Below are 21,584 nucleotides of genomic sequence, written 5' to 3'. Positions count from 1 at the left end.
GGGTGAACTACCGGAAGAAATGTCCGAAGTATTCCAATGAGGTTGGTACACTTTTTATAGATAGAGAACTAATTTAACCTTCGTGGAGGAGAACTGGTTACGACTGAGGTTCTATGTGCCAGCCTCTTTGTCGCATGTTTGTTTAGGTACGGTACCGAAATGGTGAACACGTGAAATTATTTGATTTTGTAAAATTATGTTATAAACTAAACAATATTCTTTTAAGTCGTAGAAATCAAATACTAGATCTAAAACACGCAGTATTCTACAAAATATATAACTTGTATTAGTTTTGTTTAGAAACTAATTTCTGTTGATCCACTTTTGAACTACCAAAATAGGGATCATTCAATATTTACTCTGACCTACAGCGAGTGCATCTATTATAATCTTCGTGTACAACCTGTACTATTACTTGCATGTCTTGGAATTAAATATAGTGTCATAAAGACAGACTCAAGTAGTCCTACCATAATTGTTTTAGATTTCACTATTTTATTGAATTAATTTACTATCATGACCTCACAAGCGATAGTGCTTCCAGATTTATTAGGGATAACATCTACTTAGGCTATCCTAGTAGTTAGGAACCTTTCGTCCAAATCAAGTCGATTTCCATAAAAACTTAAATAAAATGCCCGTCTGTTTCTCTTTAAAAATATTCCTAAATTTTCTTTGCTATAAACCTCACGGAGCCCGAGACCTTTCCAACGAATAAAAAACCGTGGAAATCGGTTCGTGCGTTCCGGAGTTATACCGTCAGGAAGGAAAATCCTTATTGTTATATTACTAAACATTAAAAAATAAAATTATGTCGATGGCCAGTCGGAAGCCGAACTTCTTTATGAACTAATAATGCACGGTTAGCGGAACCATATTATTCCACTGTATTACTTATCTGTGGCACTTTGTTTCACTAAACGAGGACGAATGTTAATAATCTGTAATTTAGCACAAGTCTACTACATTTTTATGTTAATCATATCGTTGAAGCGTGGCTTGTCATTTGAAAATCTAAATTATTGTTGTTATGTTATTTCGTTTAACTGTGAATTACTTTTTATGTTTATATTAATTTGGATCTGTTCCCTTAATTAACATTCCTCTTTTTTAAATGTCGTGGGTTGTCCGTACTTCTCATGTATAAGGGCACGGGTACGAAACCTACCAACGGTAATGTGATTAATGTGACTTTTTCAGAGTTAAATGTACTTTCTAAGATTATTTTGTCACCACCGACAGATGGTGAAGGAAAACATCTCTTTGGTCAGCTGTGGTTACTTATAGGCTGTTGATATGACGTTTTCAGAAAACCACTGTTAATGTGATACCGTTTTCATCTACCAGAAAGCTCACTTAAAAACGTATCACATAGTTAATAAACAACCACTTTTTAATTTTAACTGGCAACAAAAAAATCATTGACACAAAAACAAAAGACGAATGCATAAGAAGACCTTGCCATATAAAAACAATATCCGTCAGGTATTGTCACATAAAATCCCATTACTTACACATGCACGGTTTAAAACCAAATCGTTTGGTTTTTCCAAGCTGCTTACGGATCGCAAAAATGCGAAGACCGAACAATAATATATTGCGAATATCTGTCTGTACAGGTACTGGCGCTATTATAATGAAGTGGTTCCCAAAGTTCAAGGGTGAACACCTGAACACTAAATTACCCGCATTACTTAGCTTCATACATTTAATGCTAATTGTCTTCTTAAGTCTCCTTAATAAATGGATGGCCTATAACGTGGAAGTTAATGTTGTTGTATTGTAGATGAAACAAGCTTTGCCGACTCAGTTTCTTTGTACGTACGAGTATTTCAATGCTTGTGGTGTGTTTCAAGTTTTTTAAAGAGGTAAAGATCTGCAATGCTCTCGTAGTACCGGTATTGTAGGTGTACTTAAGCTACGTTGAACTTTGAAGAGTAACCATCAGGTAGCCTGTAAGCTTTCTTGAGGCATAAAAATGAAGAAAAACACTACATAGTATAAAACAAAGTCGCTCTCTCTGTTCCTATGTCCCTTTGTATGATAATCTTTAAAACTACGCAACGGATTTTGATGCGTTTTTTTTAAAATAGATAGAGTGATTCAAGAGGATGGTTTATATGTATAAAACATACAAAATAAATTCCAGTAGTTGTGTGATACTTATATATATATTTTTTTTTTTCCGAATCTGAAATTTTCCCTAGGTGTAACGTGCTCTCTGACAATATGATTGTATGTATTGTATGGTTACAGTTATTATGTAATATAGTTTTCTATTCCAAGACACTAATGACATGATTGGGCGGTTGAGTGTAAAGTGGCCAGTGGGTGCGATATTGGCTTTGTTCCCTGGGGGAATAAAACTAGTAATCTTACTATTATGTAAGTGGTAGGTAGTTTCTATTAAATGTAGTACTCGTTCGTTTATGAGGATTCATGGATATTGGCGCTATGTTGGTAACTGTTGCGTATATCGTTGCTTTCTCTTTGTATTACTGAGTGACTGAGTGATGTACGATTTCTAGTAGAAGCCTCTTCAGCCTTGTGTATATTTCAGTGTTGTGTTTATAGATTTCACAATAATATTATTTAGACTGTTTCGAAATTTTCTATGTTATAGTGTTTGGAGTTGAAGCGTTTGGCATGCGTAGCGTAGCATGTAAGTAGTATGTTAGTAGTAAAATACATTTGTACCTTTCGCGGGTGTTGTGAGAGCTGATTAAGATATTTTTTTTTAGCAAAAACCCGTATTGTATATACATGTATTGAAACCTATTTATAGAAATTGAACAACAATGTAGAGTTCAATTTCAGGGTCAAGCTTAAAATGAAAGCTATTTTTGTACTGCCTTGATCAAATATTATGTAGAATACAAGATTATAAAGACATTGTTATTGACAATGAATACTATCGCCATCGACAGGGAATTCACGCAGTAGTCAGTACAGTTCGATTCCAGGTATTTCCCCCTCCTTGCCGTGGGTTTTCCTAGGAGGCTACAATAATATGGGCTTCGTCAAGAAGGAAGTAAATAGGATTTTTAAGGGTCGGCAAAGCCTCGGTAACCCCTTACTATCGGTGCCGTGCTTTTCTGTGCTTTTTTGCTACCGTCGAGGTTTAAAAAAATCTTAATGGAAAATACTTTGTATCACCCCTTTACTCTCCGAAGGGGTGAGTAATCACGAAGTAATAAAGTACGTGTTAGGTATCACAGGTTCAGATTTAGTTATTTAATTTAAATTATTTTGGAGGTATTTTAACTCAAGTCCCTGAGATGCAGGATCCTACCTTGGGGACTAATGACAAAACTAATGTAATAATTTACTTCAAACAATTGGTGATCTAGCAAAAGCACGATTGTTTATGAAGTTAGCAACAAATATTATTATTCTATTATTGTCTAATTAAGAAACCTTGCCCTGTGACTCCAGGAAGTAGTGCGTGGGTCATTGTGCTCCGAGGAAGGTCGGTGTATTGACCTTGTTTGTCCATCGGTGATAGCAAGGGCGATCACAACCGCCAGGTTACATGAAGGTAGATATTATATCAAATTAGTTGCTGTAGCATAATGCATTAATAATGCTAACATTATTATATGTATTGTACTAGGTAGGTAGGTACTGACTGTTTGATATAATTCAAATGCTTGTGGAACCTAAGTCTAGTAAGAGCATTTTGATTTCAAAACATAAATTAAATACGTATTTTACGATTTTTATAATTGAATAACTAAGTTGTTGCAATTTTTTTATGGAATAAATGGCAAACAAGCCTACGAGTCACCTGATGGTAAGTAATCAGAGCCGCTCATGGACACCCGCAACACCAGAGGAGTCACAGGTGTGTTGCCTGTATTAAAAAGGAGTATGCTCTTTTCTTGAAGGTTTGAAGGTCGTATTGGTTCGGAAATACCACCGACGACAGCTCATTCCACAGTTTTGCTGTGCGAGATAGAAAGTTTCGCGAGAAGCGCTCAAGCGCAATAACAAACAAACAATGTTTTCTTGCACACATATATTACTAGGTACGGAACCACGCAATAATTAATCCGTTTGTTGGATTTTATAATTAATGGATATGATTGCGGAGTTCGCAACCACAGAAATGATTAATGTTGCAACGTTAACTACTGTAATACTACATCGTTTGTACTATAATATACATTATGCACCGAAGGCTTAATCAATCTTAAAGTAGCTAAACATTAGGTTGTGGAATCCATATACATATTAGAAAAAGTCTACCTTATTGTGTTTTTCTAAGTATTAAATCAAGTCTACTTTTTAGAAGAATAAAAATGGTTAAAGTATTTTATACTTTGTCTTATATATAGACTGTTATTTATTACACACTACAAACTCGTAAATTTGAAGTAGGTACCTAATTTAAATAAAATTTTCATTTTCCTTACTGACTATAGTTCCACGAACAAATCACATCAAGGAACGTGTACATAGTAAAGTCTCAGAGCATCCGAGTGATCAGGAAAATTCTTCCTCGACCATATCAGATGAGCTCCAAGTGTGGTCATGGACCTGTCACGGCCGTTCGAAGTCGAGGGCACAGGGTACGATGGAGCACCTTACCTCAATCAGTGACTCAGCCTTGTTCCTTACCGAGTTTATGATCCATAGCACATGCGTGTCACGTATACATATTATATTATAACAAAAGGTAGGTATGTGCGCAGTTTTTATACAAGCTAGTTCCAGGGCATCGCCTTTAAGTACTTTTTGTTCCTCTGCTGTCGTTGACCCTCGTCATTACTGTGTTTGAGCCTTAATGTTACACATTAAACATTTTAATGTGTTCTGTCATACAATTTGTGCATGTTTACGAAATGTACGATCTCTGTTATTATTGTAGCAATAAAGGGCGGACGTATCTTTCGACATGTAATCTGCGATTTTGACATTTACGCATTAAAGAATGCGTTCACGCCTTGCAGTGATTTACATATGTATATGTATACATAATCGACTGGTTTTTAAAGTTCATTACTGATATGTTCTTAGTTTTATGTTTAAGCTTTTAAGAAACCGTCAACGACCCTTGAAACTTCGATTCGTTAATTGATTTCGTACAAACACCTCTCAATACATAGTACAACGTGCACGTAAAGTTGTTGAATATCTAAGTATCAAATAGACATTACGAGTGTAGTTGAGACAACCTTGCAATGACACTTGATAACTTGATTGCACTGTGCTAATTGTTCTTTACAAATATTCTTTGTAAAAGTATAATGGTTAGACAAACAGCTAATACAAGAAACCTGCTACACAGAAATGTCTTTACACCATTTATTTCAAATAATTTAAAGTTATTTTGTTAAGTCCTTAACTTAATGGCCGTAGGGCGTAAAATGGAAACACAATGGAAAGTTTTCTATTTAATCTACGATTAAGATCGTACAAGCAATGCAATTAAAGCATTACTTGTTTGCTTGGTTAAGCAACCATTAATGTCTGCTTGTTGAATGTATTTATTTCCTTCGTTCTGCTTCTAATTAGTTTCAATTCAACTTAGCATAACAACATATTTGTTCGTAGAGAACATGCGATCGCCTCCTTGTAGCGTCTAAATGGGCATTGTTTGAAAGGTCGCTGATCATTATCAGTAGCCAGTTAACATTTCCTATTAGGCAAAAGAAGCTGTGCTTATAGTGCATGTAGAACAAAGGTATACTAAGGTAGGACTGCTATTTTATGTGTATTTTTAGTTCACTTGTAAAATAGTTGTGGTTAAAAATACCCAGACAGTTAAAAATAGTTTAAGGTAGATATTAGTGAAAAAGAAAATGCAAAATGGAAATAGACATTGGTATAAATTAAAATCTAATGTATAGATAAAAGCAGGATCACATATTAATAGGTAAATTAGACAAGAAGTTCGAAAAAAAAAACAATATAACAGGAAAAAATAAATACAAGTCGTGGTAACTTTACTATGGTAACTATCCTAGTGCACGATTATTTGAAAGAGATTCAACAAGTTACTGGAATCTTAAAGATGATCGTATCTGCAGTGAAGTGGGCGGCCTTATGCATGCTTGTAGCCGTAGGTAATAACTAAGTACAATAATTTGCACTTGCATCGTAATTATAGTGTTATCGCCGTGTTCTCGGCGACTATAAAGACTACAATGTGCCTATAATGTCGGACGTTCGTCCTTGAGAGTAAAATATGATACCGGTAGAATGAACTGCAGTTTATTATACTGCTCACCTCTGATCTCCCGTTTGAAAGGCATAAACGTTTTATTATAGAGTTGATATTTAATGGATAAGGTACGCTTTATTGATTTTCTGATTTCCGTTTAATGATTGAATGCTTTTATTATGTGTATTCTTCGCTAGTTTTGTTGTGGCAAGTACCTACGACTACTATTTACTACACTAACTATTTATAGATTTGTTCTAAAGAACTTTGAGTATTTTTGGGATTCCTAATTATCAGCAAATACCAAATTTTTATAATAACTATCGCAGACGCGGCGACGTCGTGCAGCCAAGAAGTCGGTGCGTTTGCGCATGCTGCTCATGATGAAGAGTCCCTCTGAGACTCGAAACTAGTAGAGCTTTTCTCCATTAATAATACGTGTCTGAACCCTGATTCTTAGTTAACATACCTAATTGGCAATTTTAATTTCGTGGAAACATGGATAAACTATGTTTGTGAATTAATTATACAATGTGATAGGGGTGAGACTTCTAACCCGTTAAGACTGAGTACTACAACTAATTTTATCGACAAAAAAAATAATATGGGGTGTTTAACCCTAATTGAAAATATTGAAAAATTGTGATTTTTTCGGTAAAAATAATTCACAAATGATGTTTTTTCTCACCAAAACATTATCAAACATATGAAAAAAGTAATGAATTAGTTAGCCAAGGTTATTAGCTACCGTTTGTTGTTTTTTTTTGTTTCTACGACGCATACAACCTTTGATATCAAAAAAAGTAAAAAAATATTAAAATAGCCATAATTTTTAGGGGGAGGGAATTCGACCCCTTCGACCCCCGACTTTTGTCGATAAAATTAGATGTAGTACTCAGCCTTAACGGATTAGAAGTGTCACCCCTATCACATTGTATAGAAAATAACCAGATCATTATTAATTTTGGACAAATATTGTACAAATGTGGCGAAACATATTATAATGGCGATCCTTATAATAATCTATTCATGGCTTAATGCCAAATTGCCGTAGGTGTTCTATGTACGTGAATTAGTCTGTCAGCGTACGTGACCGCAGGGCCAGCACGCATGCGTGACTTCTAGCACGGTCGGAACATCGGCGCACACGCATCACACTCTTAGATCGCTACACTATGACGGCACATCCTCAAAAGTTTCGTAATGCACAGGAATTAATATTGTGCCATTCAATAACTTAGTCATAGATGAGTAAGTAAAAGAAATATTGCTTAAAGTGGCGTAAAATTTTCTAAAGTTAAGACGATACTTTTACTTTACTTTATCTCAATTTACCAAGAAGATTTATTTAGTCAGTAAATGGCCATGACTCATGACAATGAAACACATTCTTTATTATTATTACTAAACGGTTTTATTTAGCTTGCCTCGTTTGTTTGTTTGGGTCAAAATTAGTAATTGGACTTTTACCCCCTTTCTGATGACAGATTGATCTGATATTTGGTAGGTACACACTCTTATTTTTGATGACCATACACATTAAAAACGTGTAAACATAAAAAATATGTTTAATGTATTACTTGTTAATGGTATTTTTGACTTTCGAAAATGTCCTCCACTGGTCTAATTTAATAAAAATAAACGCTTTGACTTTGACCGTGCCAACACTAAACTGTTTTTAATTCGAGCTAATTTGTATCAGTTTTAATTGTTAATATAATCTATGTATCTGAAATAAATTCGTAGCCTTTAAATTGTATTTAATTGACGTTTCAAGTGTGATCATTTATAATGCTTAAAAGTCAAAGTCAAGTGTTCTTACTATATTTGTTTCATGTATCTTTTTTAAGTATCTATTCTGAACAAGTATTACGCTTATTTTTGCAGAATTGCCCACTTGTTGTGTATAATTGCGTTCCTACATAAAGTTCATGTACGAATACATAATGTGAGTCAATATTTTTTGAACTTCAATTAATAATTCGGACATTGATGGTCATATCCGTATCTTGAAGAGCATCTCAAGCTCGGTCGGATGAATGGCAATCATTATAGCTGAGTGTTATTAAACTATAATAAGCACAGGAAATTAGTATGAATAAAAAAAAATACGTATATCATCGTGTAATTAGATATTTGCGACTAGTACAGATGATCATAGTCATGTGTTAAACCTAGTCTGTTTTCGCAATGTTCACTTTTCGTATAACAGAAGTAAAATGGTACTAAAAGTGACAGTCAAAGTCCACCGACAGTTAAATCGACCAGAACACCTATAATGTTCCTATACAAAACAAATCCACACAACAACAATCAATCGCCAGTATATCTAGACCTTTCCCAAGGGCATTAATTACGAACATTGTCGTAAAGCATTGAAAAAATCGGTTCACAAAACGAGTTCTTCATTTCACTGCCTTTCAACTTATATTGGACACGTTCGGTGGAAGTTTTTATACTTATTGTCGGTTTAAAGTAGATCAATCAACGGTTGTTCTGACTTGTTCTTGTTACAACGTGGGCACGGTCAGTCGCCGTTACATAACCCGACGTGTGCTCGACCAGAGCCAAGTGCTCCAAACTTGACCTTGACTTGTTCACAAAGAGTTTGGTGCCCATCGCCAGTACACATAAGTAAGGTATCGTAGTTTTTACATAACGATGTATTTCAAGGTTTAGAGATGTTCCTCTTTGTTGGTTTTGTACAGGTAAAGGTTTCGATGTTCTAGTTAAAAATATTGCTCAAAGTAGACCCACATAGTGTCTTATAGATTTGGCTTAACGACACGAAGCTGGCCGATAACATCAGTTTTTAACGACAATTCTATTTTTAAACAAGAAGTAGGTACGGAATATTAGTGATCTAATTTGTTTAAAAATTATGGCTCAGTGAATTGGAATTTAAAAACTAAATAACCTATTAGCTCTGTGGATTGCACAATCGATCGGCAAACACGCAAAATCATCGTGTCGTGTCGTATGTCGTGATGTTTTGTAGTTACTTAGACCCACTAATGTGTAAAAGCTGTTAATTTGAATATCAAATAAGTGTAAGAGGTTAAACTCTATAGTTTTTCGGAGGTAAGTAAGTTAAGGCCTCATTCTCTTGGAGTGCTGGCCTATGATTGACAACCTTGACGACGCGATGCTGTTTATAGTGGCGGAATGTGTTTCGTATTCGTTTGCCAATAGTCCACATTCAAAATGTAGCAGAGTAAGCGAGTTATGCTCGCGGTAACACTAGTTACTTCTCAAATAGTTTGTTTTGTTCTTTAGCAAATATAGTAAACGTGACGTACTTACGACTTAATAGTTGACTGCGATGTCTGGCGACCTCCACATACTCCACAATCTGAAGCTATGCATTATATTTCGCACTTAAAAATAAATGCAAGAACCATTTATTTAAGAGCCGAAATATAATTCGTTACCTTTTGTTGGCATCTAGATCGAAGATAATGTGCAACATTATAAATTATCAGCTAATTGTGAGTGCGATCAAATAATAAATTCAAGGTGCTTGGGCGTTTAAATCCTGGTGATAAATTATCTGGCCAAGTATCTGAATAACTGAATTAATTATTAAATTTGATTTATTAAGTGCATAGACATAAATAGTTCATCTACTGGCCGAGAGTAATTTTTCAAGTGACGGGTGTGAGCATGAGCCGCGTGCATCGAACAACACTGGCAACATGTTTGCATTGAGTGCTGCTCCGGTACAACCTTCTCAAATGACAGCGGAGCCGGTGTATAAAAACAACGGACAGTTGGTATTCGAGCCAAGGTCCTGTAATGAGATATGTTCGTAGATAGCTGCCGTAAGAGAATTAAGACAATTCCTCCGGCGACCAGATAAACCTATGGAAGGTTTAATTAATACTGTGCTGCGCGGGGTGTGATTAGCGCGGTGCGTGAGCGCACACGCCGCGTGAACAGCATTGTGCCCGTTGTGAAGGAACTTCAGATACTCATTACAATGAATGGCTAAGGCCGCAGACTAATGACGGGATTAATATCAGTATTTTATTATTGCTTTTAGGTACCTGCTCACGTCTTTTGTTTTTGTTTCATAATAGTATAAGAGAATTAATGTTTAATTAACATTTGGTAGTTAGCTATCCGAATGATTGATATCGCTATGAATTCAATATTAATACAGTAATGTGAATTCGTTGGATAATTCGAGGTTAATGTGAGTCGTAGACACGTTTGCCGGGTCTTGCTTGTTGATCCGTAACAATAAACGTGATTGCGACACGTAGGCGGCCGCGGTGCACTCAATTAACGTGGGAATTTATCAGGTTTATCTCATCCGTACATCGGAGGCAAGGAGGCAGCGTGTCCAATGAAATTAAGAAACAATGTAAAGTGACTAATTCCTTTGTTGTTATTTAATTTTATGGAGGAATTGTACACTTGTTTTACAACTGTGGTCAAATTGTGTTACTGTGTCATTTGTGGAGATTAAACAACAAATAAAAAAGACAGTTTTTCATTCACAAGTAGAAGGTTGGATTTCGGGCAAACGTGAAACAAAAACAGATCAAGAAGCGACATTTTACTACAGTCTGTATAAATAATAGTTCTACATGAACTATGCATTTCCTGGTAGCATAGTAGAAACTAGAAAGTAACGTATGAAGAATGTATGATATGTAGGTACGCTAGATAATTTTCCTCTTCCTACTTGATCTATGAAGCTGCGTCATGACCGCCGAGGCCGCGTTGAGGTCGTCCGCTGTTTTACTAAACTACAAAGATTTGCATACAGCCCATTTAACTGACCATTGTGTTGAACGCTTCAAAAAAGGAGTTTATCGTGTATTTCTTTATGACATAACACTCCATTCCATAACTATTATTTCATATTCATACAACAACAGCATAACGAATGTTTTTCATATTTCGAACAAAGTATTTTTTTTAATGCATCCGTTTGTAATGAAGGTTGGTTCTGGTTTGGTTTTAATATTTTGTTCTGGCAACACACGGGATGTCCCGTCGTTAAATTAATACGCTCATGCAATGTTTTGCACGTTCTAGTTAGTTGTTCTACATCTGTTGTAGATATTATGGTGAATTTTGGGTTGTGAAGATATTATAGTATTGTATTTATTTAATGGAAAATTACTGCAACATCGTAAACATGTAACATTTAAATACACAAAATAATGACCTGATACACGGGACGATAATGGCGTACATAACATTGGCAATTCATCGGCTTAAGAAAAACTATTCAAGTTGTGGAAAAAGAAAAATGCTATTATTAAAAACGTTTTAACGATGGCTCGTTGGAAACCTTATACATATGTACCATGTGTTTGATTTTGTACCAGAGTTAACCTAATACTTGATAGTTGCAGTTCAAATACTCGTAAACAAAGTAATAAACTTTTATATTTTCGTTGTTATTTATGTATGGTTCTGTATTCCATTTCGTGGTTATATTGGTAAAGTCAAAGTATAAATCATATCTAGTCATAGTCATATCTATATTCGCTGCACTCCTATAGTAACATACTACACATATTCAGACGCCTACATAATGAATGAATATAATTTTCTTAAACGACGTGCCACATAATTAACTGACCCATCCATCACACTGATAATTGAATACAGAATTATAATATGGAGCTCTCAAAACGTCTTCTAATTAAACATAATAAATAAGGCCGGGTTCAACGCATCTAACGACCAATTACAGCCATTAAGTTCATTTTGCGTTGATTTAGCAATTAATAAAGTTTTTTGGTCGTGAGCTGATGGATTACGTCAGTTCGCCATAGTAATTACTATTGCAAGGGCAAAAAATGTACCTAGCCGTGTCTTCTTCGAAATTATTTGGAGTGAGCTAATTGCGGTTTCGTTTCTTATGAAAATTCACAAAAAATCTCTGTTGCTGAGAGAAGAAAATGATGATTCATTGTGCAAATATTTTAGGATATGTATTTGTATCGGGAAGTTAGTCATCTTGTAGTTTTGTGGTTTTTTACGGAAATGTGTCTGAGTGTGAATTGAATTCGATTTTCCATAAGTTTTTGTTGGTAATACTTAACAAGTCAAGTGATCAGACGTTAGTAGCGATCATTATGACGTACATACCTACCTAGATCGTTAAGTTCCGGGATCCTTGTATTTTTTGCTTTACATCGATCGATGAGCTCCAATAAATATTAATAATAGTAAGACCAGATAGTCCAAACTTTTTTGTGCATCGAGAGCAATCGTGATACCTAGTGATCATTGGTAATTTTCTATTCGATTCAACAGTTTTTGTAAATTGACTGTGCAGTCGAAATTAATTAATAAAAAATACACGGAAAAAATCAAATATCGTGTTTCTATTCTCATATTTTTATTTAATGTTTCATCTTGTGAATATTCATGATTAACTCTTATTTAAATATTAGTTTGTTATATCAAGTAGAATGAATTTTCTGTGATTTAATTTGCTGCAGCTACTGTTTCGAAGTTTGCTTATTTAACCAATCAACAGTTTCACAAAACGTTAGTTTTGTAGTGTCGAAATTCTTAAAAAGGGAAGTCGATTTCATAACGAATCAGTCTTAAAGTATATTTACATAAACGGTAATGTGAGAAAAGTAGCATTAATTGAGTTTTGATCACACGAAAACTCCTTGGAATTACCATAAAATTTTGAAGTATGTATGAAGGCGAGTAATTACATTTTACACAATCGTAGAGTACTTGTTAATAGTTGTGTGAATTAGTTATTAGTGCAATCCAAGGGACTCTCGAATTAGTAGGAAGAGTTGACGCAACAATAACAATGGTTGGGAATGGGCGGGCGAGAACCATGAAGATTGCTTTTAGTTACTTACTGATAATAAAAATAATATAATCATCGATCTTAATTGTGAATACACAGCAATTATTCATCATTTTTAAAGAAACTACTTTAATACAAAACTTAGCAGCACGTTTTTTAATCACTGTAAAAGTCCATTTCTTGAAACTCATATTTTCTAATAAGCCACTCAAATATGTGTAGGTATTTTTATTAATATAATACAATATGCTTTAATTTAATTCAAAGAAGATGAGCTTATTAATTTTATAGCATATTATATCAGAAAGGTATCATGGTATATGGATTATGTAAAGATTAAGTCTTTATAGCATTCACGTAAAGTTGATATTACCAACTTGTGTAATACTTATTGAAATATCAATTTGTTTGCGTCCGTTCAAGTTAATCATTATGTCTTACAAGACATGTTTAAATCTTATCGAATACTTTTAATATTCGTTTGGATAAATAAAGACGGAAGTGGAAGTGTGTATTTCTCTGTACAATACCGGAACTCATGTTGCCAAATAATAATTATTATTTATCTTATCATTTGTAGTTTATGTTGCATAAAAAGAGATCGTAGAAAAAGTTTTACTGTAAAACAAATGACATTAATTTTATGCAAAAAGAAAAGAATTGACGTTGTATTCTAAAAAAGTGATCCCACAAAAACATTTCATGTTAAATGTTGCCAAGACGAGACCATATAGCTCGCACTGTCAAAAAGTAATCAGATCCCGTGTAGAGCCAAGTTTATAACCCTATACTTTTGAACTGGCGAGTCGGCCGCACGGACTTTTTGCTATTCGTCATATGGGCTTGAGCTTAAAAATCTATTCAATCTTCTAAACTCTTTCCGTGCGGCCAACTCGCCAGTTCAAAAGTATAGGGTTAGAAACTTGGCTCTACACGGGATCTGATTACTTTTTGACAGTGCGAGCTATATGGTCTCGTCTTGGCAACATTTAACATGAAATGTTTTTGTGGGATCTCATTTCTTTTTGTAGGTTGCTTATGATAGAACGATAAAATAAGCGACAAATTCACCTACTAAACTACTAAATTTATAAGAAAATTGGAAACGTAATCCTAATACTTTTTATCAATGAAAATTAAAACACTAGTATCTAAACCTTTACCTACTAAACTACTAACAATTAAATATTAGGCAAATGGTTTTTTTCTCCGCGATAGCAAACTTTTAAATCACCGAAATATTCCGAAAACTTTTCATTCAACGAGACAACCGTCAACGACGTCTGCCCTCGCGCGTCTGCCCGCGTTCGGGTGCCGCGCTCGCTGACGGGCCGATTATTTTTAGCTACTGCGCGGGGACGAGGGGGCAGGCGGCGGGCGTTGGCGCATACTATACTTACGATGCTTATGTTCAAAAGTATAGGTTGATTAATAAACACTTACCGAAGTTTAGTGTAGTAATATTATTCATATCTAAGTACTTATGGGTAGGATAATGTTTTGATTTGATGAAAAGTTTGTGTTCTATGTACTTGTGTATGATTTTCAGATTCAAGCAGGAAATAGGGAATTAAGTTTCCCTATTTCAGATTTTTACCCTCCGCGGCCGCATTCAGACCTCTAGCGTCAAAAGTTGCGGAAGTCTCGAACAAACTTTCACCCCCTAGTTTAAGGGGTTGGGGGTAAAAGTTCCAAGTTTTAGGATTTTTTTGTTGTTTGGGTACTAATACTAGCTTACATACCAAATTTCAGTTTTCTAGGACTTCAGGAAGTACCTTAAGAATTTTGTTGATCATCAGTGAGTGAGTGAGTGACGAAATCGGGGTATTTTAGATATCAATAAAATCTAAAGTATAAGAGCTATGCAATTGAAACTTTAGAGGTTTATTAAGTCTACCACTGACATTATATCCTGAAAATTTTGTTTATCTGGTATAACCCAAACTCAAGTTATGAAGGTTCAAAAATACGACGAAGCGCTTCGAGAAAAGGTAGGTAGTGCCCTTGCGCTTCGCTTGGCTCGTCTTGGCGGGGCACTACCGTGCCCCCAGATTTTAAATTGTTTTAATTTGCTTTCTCTGAATTAAGAGCCAAAATGCTTGGATGATGTCACTATTGTGTGGGTTGTCATAAATTGTTGGTTCTATGGATTGCGATATTTAGATAATTGTTCAGACTGGTAATTTGAGCAAATCGCTGATCAGTGGGAGCGGTCAAAATGCCTACCCAGTCTAACTCCAGTGCCTAGCAAGCTTGTAATAATAGATCGATTTGGAAACAATCCGGAATTACGGAGCACTTTCATGTTTTACCAACAGACCAGTTTTATTACAGCGGTAAATTGTGCAGACCATGCAACTAACGCTTTTCATACTATCGATTATTATGGATATAAAGCAGAAATTAACTGATATAGCTCGAGAACTTTACAGGCATTAAGAAGAAGTTAACAATCCTGACGCAATGCTATGGTATGTATAGCAACCCATAAGGCAGACTTACACAGTTTTAAACGTTAGAATACGTATTATACAGCATAGATAGAAACAATCCGGCTATTCGTTCGAACAATGTGAATCACAAGCGAATTAGGAAGTGTTTTTTTGGAAGCGAGCAGTGCAATCAAGGGTAATTAAAACTGTAGAATGCAGAAGATACAGAAAAAATTATAATCGTTTAGCTAATCTCACTTCATTATGCCAACTTAATTGTTAACCTTAATACTGGCACGTTGCGGAATGAATGCCTACTTCATATCATTTTGTAAACTACATTTTGAATGGACGTTTGAATTCTAAGATACACACACAAGGCTCAACAATTAAGACTATTAAGAGTTGACTAATCATTTTGAAATAAAGTCGTTTAAAAAGAAAAGAGCTTAATACGTCACTGGTACACAGACTATAATTACATGCGTGTTACCTCATGGGACATGAACATGATAAATCACACGTAGAAATAGTCTTAAGGTTCTTTACGAAATTCAAATACTTGATTAGAAAATTACGTAATTTTACGAGTATGAAAATATATAAACTGTGATTGATTGTCATGTGTGACTATAGAATTCTGAGTGGGTTGTGAAAACTATGTGTTATTGTAATCAATATTGTCATCTCATCAGCCGGTTTTGAAAGAGACAATAGTTGACAAGTAGCAAGCCTTTAGTCTTTTCTTCCGGCAGATTCCCAGGTTAGATAAAAGTGGAACATTGTCTTCAGATTCTGTGTCATTGACCTGGAACAGTGCCACATGGGGCCATTATTCCACCTTCTGTCATATGAACATATATAACGTGTCGCTGTAACTGCCAAATTATGGGCGTGAGATATTTTGATTTACAATCACATGTTATGTCATTTTTTCGGTGAACAAAATACATTTTCATTGAAGTTTAATACATAGTATGATTCTCTTGTATTTTTTTGTGAAACAAATTGTATTTGTTGCATTGAAAGATAAAATAATAACTTGTAGGATAGATGTTTGCTAACTTTCTCAACAGAAAATGTATGCATGTGTATATTTTATTCTCTTTATACTAAAGAAATGTGATGCGTTCTGTGTTGCAAATGTGCGGGTTGTTGAATGATTCAACGAGCTTTGTTTGCCCTACGATATATCAACTATAAACTATGTGATACTACTTAATACAATGTGCTCGATTATACTACTGTATACTATATACGTACTTATCTCATTGTTGATACTAAGGAATCATGTTGATATATAGAAATAAGCATAGTTACCTACTTATACTAAAACTTATTAATTAATGTAGTTTTGTTGTGTAGGTAAACACTGTTCTTCTTTCAAACCAACTGAAATTTACCTGTTTTGGTAACTTTATGTTTTAACTTAAATACTACGTAACACATTACTGTCTCAAATATTGTCACTTAAACTTAACATGAGATCATAGCAAATAGTCACAGGTTATCAATTAAAATGACAGCGCATCTTGATTTATAGTGACAGATACCCACTCACCTATTCCAACTGCACTTGCGAACACAATAAACACCTCCTAATATGGCACAAGCAGCATTGGCACAAAACATCACAATATACACTATTCGTATACTAGTTGTGTCACTGTAGCACAGGGGATGTAAACTTATGTCACTAGGGGGCGGTGAGATCGCGTGTTTGAAGTCGTGTGAGTTGTCACAAATATCGGTCGTATGGTGTAGTATCGTTAAAGGCTCGGGCCGGACTGAGCACTTTATTATTATATCGCGGCAAGGAGCGCTGTATTCAAGGTTCCGGCCGCGGCCGGCGCACGCGCACGCAGCACGTAGCGACTTATCTGCCGTCGCCTTTGTCGCTCACGACTCGCGCTCGTTCGCCTCGTCTCGTTACGTTCACGTATCGCGAGGAAATCTTGGAAATTATTTCGTGACAGTTGATCCTGTCTTTGATCCTTTCCCTTACCTACGAAATAAAGAGGATAATTTAATAAATTCCATAAAGTTAAACAGAAAGAAACAAATATGAATGAAATCACATAAAATACTTATAAATAATGTAAATACGCTTTTAATCTGTCCAGATCCACTTACATACATAAAATCGTAAGTGATTTCGTACCTACCGGGAATTCCCAGAATCATTTTGGAAATATCTTTCTCAATGCGGCCCTCTCTTGTTATGTAAGAAAACTTTTGCATGTTACTTTGGCGAAATCAAGGGCGTGACCCATGCTGTGTGTTTTGTTGCATGAATGTATGAGAGAATTTTCATATGAATTTGATTATTGCATGCATGACAGATTCATTGAATAAAATAAATAGTACGTAACTAATAATTGTGTGATGAACTTTTTCTAAGAACCAGTTGTTACAGAAAAAGAAATATTTCAAACCAGTTCTTTCCATTAACATTTAAAAATTATGCAATACACACTGATTCGATTTAGTTCTTTTTTTAATTTTATGAATTATAAACCATAAATAATAATGTTACATCATATTAGAAAACAAAAAAAAAAATCCTTTTCGTAGCACGCCGTAGCCCGTAGCGACTCGGGAACATGTGCTACGAAAACACGAGGGTTGCTACGCGGAAATAATGCTACGTTTGCAAAATTCCATAACATCGTAAATATTGACATTTACTCGTATTAATGCTATTTCCTCATGTTCTTAGTATTCTGACCAAATACGTAGGTTATTATTAGATGGATACACAAACGTACATACCAATAATATGTATATGTACATAGTTTTAAATAGGAAAATGTTTGCTGCTCACCAATAATTTATTAAGTGTAATCAAATATGATAATATCATTATTGATTTTGATGCAGAGATAATAAGCAGGTAGTAATAATAAAGCGAGTATCGGAAATATATTATAACTGGCCAGTTGACCTTTCTATTTGGCATATTCAATAGCAACTTGTATACGTAGAAGTAAATAGGAATCAGAAATCACTTCCTACTTGCACAAGGTTACTGGGTATATTTCCTCTATGTATTAGTTCGTATTTATTAATAGACGAACAAAATATGTTTATGGTTTTTCTGATAATGATTGAAGCCATTAGTTTATATTATAAGAATAATTTTATGATTCCATCAGTCATTGGTCTGAAAGATATTGCATATAAGTTATTTGCTACAATGAATCAAAAATATTTTTGAAATGAGTATTCGATGATTTGTTCTTTAGAATCGTTAGACCGTTAAAGCCATCCTGCCTCTTATTTTAAGCAATTGCTAACAAAATTGTTTGTGTTTCACATTTAATTTACAAATTAATTTCAACATCCTTTTCATGTTAATGATTCAATCATTAATGTGTATCATAATGAAGAAATAGTGTTAGTGCACCTCTTTTCCTTAAAAAATATTTAATGTTCCATTTAAGAAAACAATATTGAATGGCAAGGTCTCAAAATAGTACATTGTCTTACCAAATATTGTGTTACTCCCGGCACAATGAAGGATAAGTGAGTGTTTTGTAACACTGATACTCATACATGTGTCATTTACTGACTTGTAATGAAATTAGACGCGGCATTGTGATGGTAACTCGAGAGTTATTCTTTTGAAATTTATATTAACAAACATGAATCGCGACGTCCTTTGTTAGTCTCTTTGCATAATACACTACGGAGTACAGTAGACAAAATTAATCCGTATACCTGTACAGGCTAATGCATAAATTCTCTATTGTCGGATAAAAGACATTTAAAAGTCATATAACCAGTTTTTGTTTAATTATTCAAATTATTGTTGTTAATGAGAAGAATTTATTAATAGTACTTCTGTGTCTTGGAGACGTGTTGACTCGTTTTAATTAAGTGTTATAAAACTTTAAAAAACCCCCGATGTGGATTGTCGCGTTTGGGGACGCAAAAAGTTTTAAACACATGCTTGGCAGCGGTGTGCAGTCCGTATTCATGCGGTCCCCCAACGCGACGTATTTTTTTGAATTATTAGAATTCTTAGGTAAAGATTAGGTTTCTTTATTATTTTTTACTTTTTAAAGGGAAATTTTGTTTTTGTGTCGGGGGTTTTTTAATATAGTTAATTTAATTTTTTATTTCATACTTTTTATAGGTAGGTTAGGTTAAGTTAGGCCTAGTATATTACATAATATACTTACTATAATTCTCACATTTTGCTAAGGTACAGTTACATTCAAGGTTAAGTTGTTCGCTTTGATTTTTCATTTTACTTATCTTTACTTATTAATTACCGTACTAGTTTTTGTTTCTATAAGTAGGCTTACATGGTGCAGGTTTTATATTTTTGTATTTTATGCACCATATTTACATTAGTTTTAATGTTTTAATTTTTTTTACACCATGTCTTTTTAATTTTTAATTTAATGTTTTGGTTTCGGTGTACGAAAACATGATATTTTCACTTTCAGTGCGGTTTCATTTGAACCCCATCCCAGTGATATTATACAGTTATCTCCCGCTTACGTTACACCGCCCATATTTAAAACGGCTCAACCGATTTATAAACATGTCTAAGAACACTCGCACATAAATCCCCTTTAATGTAAATAGAAATCACTGCATCCGTTCGGGAGTTATGATGCCACAGACAGACAGACAGACAGACAGACAGACAGACACGTCAAACTTATAACACCCCTGGCGTCGGGGGTTAAAAACTGATGTGGATTGGCCGCAATAAGTTTTAAACAGAGAGGAGTGGAAGGAAGGTAGGGAGGCCGTTGCCCTGCACTAGGACGATCATGGCTGAAATCTAAATCTAAAACTGATGTTAGGTAAAGAATGTTTCTCTATAAAATTACTTTAGATTTGAAATACTGTTGTAACAATATAGCCAGTTAAAATTATATGTCACACTCATCCGGACCGAAGAAAACATATGAAAATTTTAATTCCTTACATTTTTACAGTACAGTTGGTACACCAGATTAAGTTGCGCACCATACCTTCATATGTACCCACTGTACCCACTATTTATATAATGCACTATACTGACAGTAGTATGTGACATACACCATGTCTAATTTAATTTAGTGTCCTGGTTTCGGTGTGAATAGTTTCACTAGCCTACTTGAACTCAGCTAATGATGTTATGTTATTATTACATTATATTCTTCACGGTATAGTAACAGTGAATAATGACAAGCACAGTGGTGTAATGTTTACAAATTGTTTGTAGTCGGTACCGCCCGGCACATGTGACACTATTTTGAACAGCTGACTGATAAAACAAATGAATGGCAACTAGTACTTATTAAATTGTGAGTAAAATTCCTCGCCATCCTCCCCATTACTTCGTCTTGGAAGCCTATTTTTCTACTCAGCACTCCGTGTGCTTTAGCATGATTTGTTTCCTAATAGTACATGAACAGGTGTAAAAATATTTAGTTATTTTAAATTACATTTCTAATTTCTTCCATATACCTACCTATTTTAACTCCTATCAAGAATATGAGATAACAATTCCTGCGTAGGAGTTGAAATTAACCTTCGCAAGTTTAAAAAGATTACAATCAACGGCTAGACAAGGCTGTCTTTTCGGATATAAATCAAAACATCAACGCTTGACATACGGAAATTCAGTTGTATATATTTAAATTATAACGTAATATAATAAATCATTGCTACCGCATATTCTAGACTGATCGTTGTGTATATTTTAATCAAAAGTTTAATGATTACGAAAGTTATCGCAGCCGTGATACCGTTAGATGTTGCATTTTATGTGGTTTTTGGATCCAGTCTGCTTGGAGCCGGTTTATACTCACGTATGTCACTGCACCGCTTCAACGAACTATGAGGAATGTCAAAGTGTTGAAAATGCTGTTTGGGTTTTATTAAGTAAAACAGTGTTAGTTTAGCTAGTTACTTACTAATTATCTTAATAGTTTGTTTAATGATCTTAGTATACAGACTTGTGACGTTTCAAAAGTACCTACCTAAGTATATAGTTTAATTGGAATAAATTATTTGACTTTGACAGATGAAAGATTTTCATAATCATTGATTTGTTGAATTTCTTTCACACGTGAACAGCAGAATAACTGTTACTTAACTGTTATTTTTGAGGCGCTTCTATTCTTAGTAGAATACGACGACTAAGGTGACTTAAAATTGAATGAAATAAATAATAGAATGAAAA

The 21,584-nt window shown here is 34.5% G+C and overlaps 1 protein-coding gene across 3 annotated transcripts in view; it reads right to left on the bottom strand.

Moving 5' to 3' along the window:
* The window catches only part of LOC118269230 (dual oxidase maturation factor 1), a 49,199-nt gene that overhangs the window by 11,871 nt on the left and 15,744 nt on the right, over window positions 1-21,584 (bottom strand). For 2 of the 3 annotated variants that reach the window (XM_050698811.1, XM_050698800.1), the window contains exon 1: window positions 16,959-17,261. The exons of the other annotated variant lie outside the window; for it this stretch is intronic. The gene's annotated coding sequence lies outside the window, so the exon portion shown is untranslated. Of the gene's footprint in view, window positions 1-16,958; window positions 17,262-21,584 lie in introns of those variants that run through there. 3 annotated transcript variants of the gene reach the window in all.

This window comes from Spodoptera frugiperda, chromosome 2 (assembly GCF_023101765.2).
Source record: "Spodoptera frugiperda isolate SF20-4 chromosome 2, AGI-APGP_CSIRO_Sfru_2.0, whole genome shotgun sequence".
NCBI lineage: Eukaryota > Metazoa > Arthropoda > Insecta > Lepidoptera > Noctuidae > Spodoptera > Spodoptera frugiperda.
This window is presented reverse-complemented; position numbering and strand designations above follow the sequence as displayed.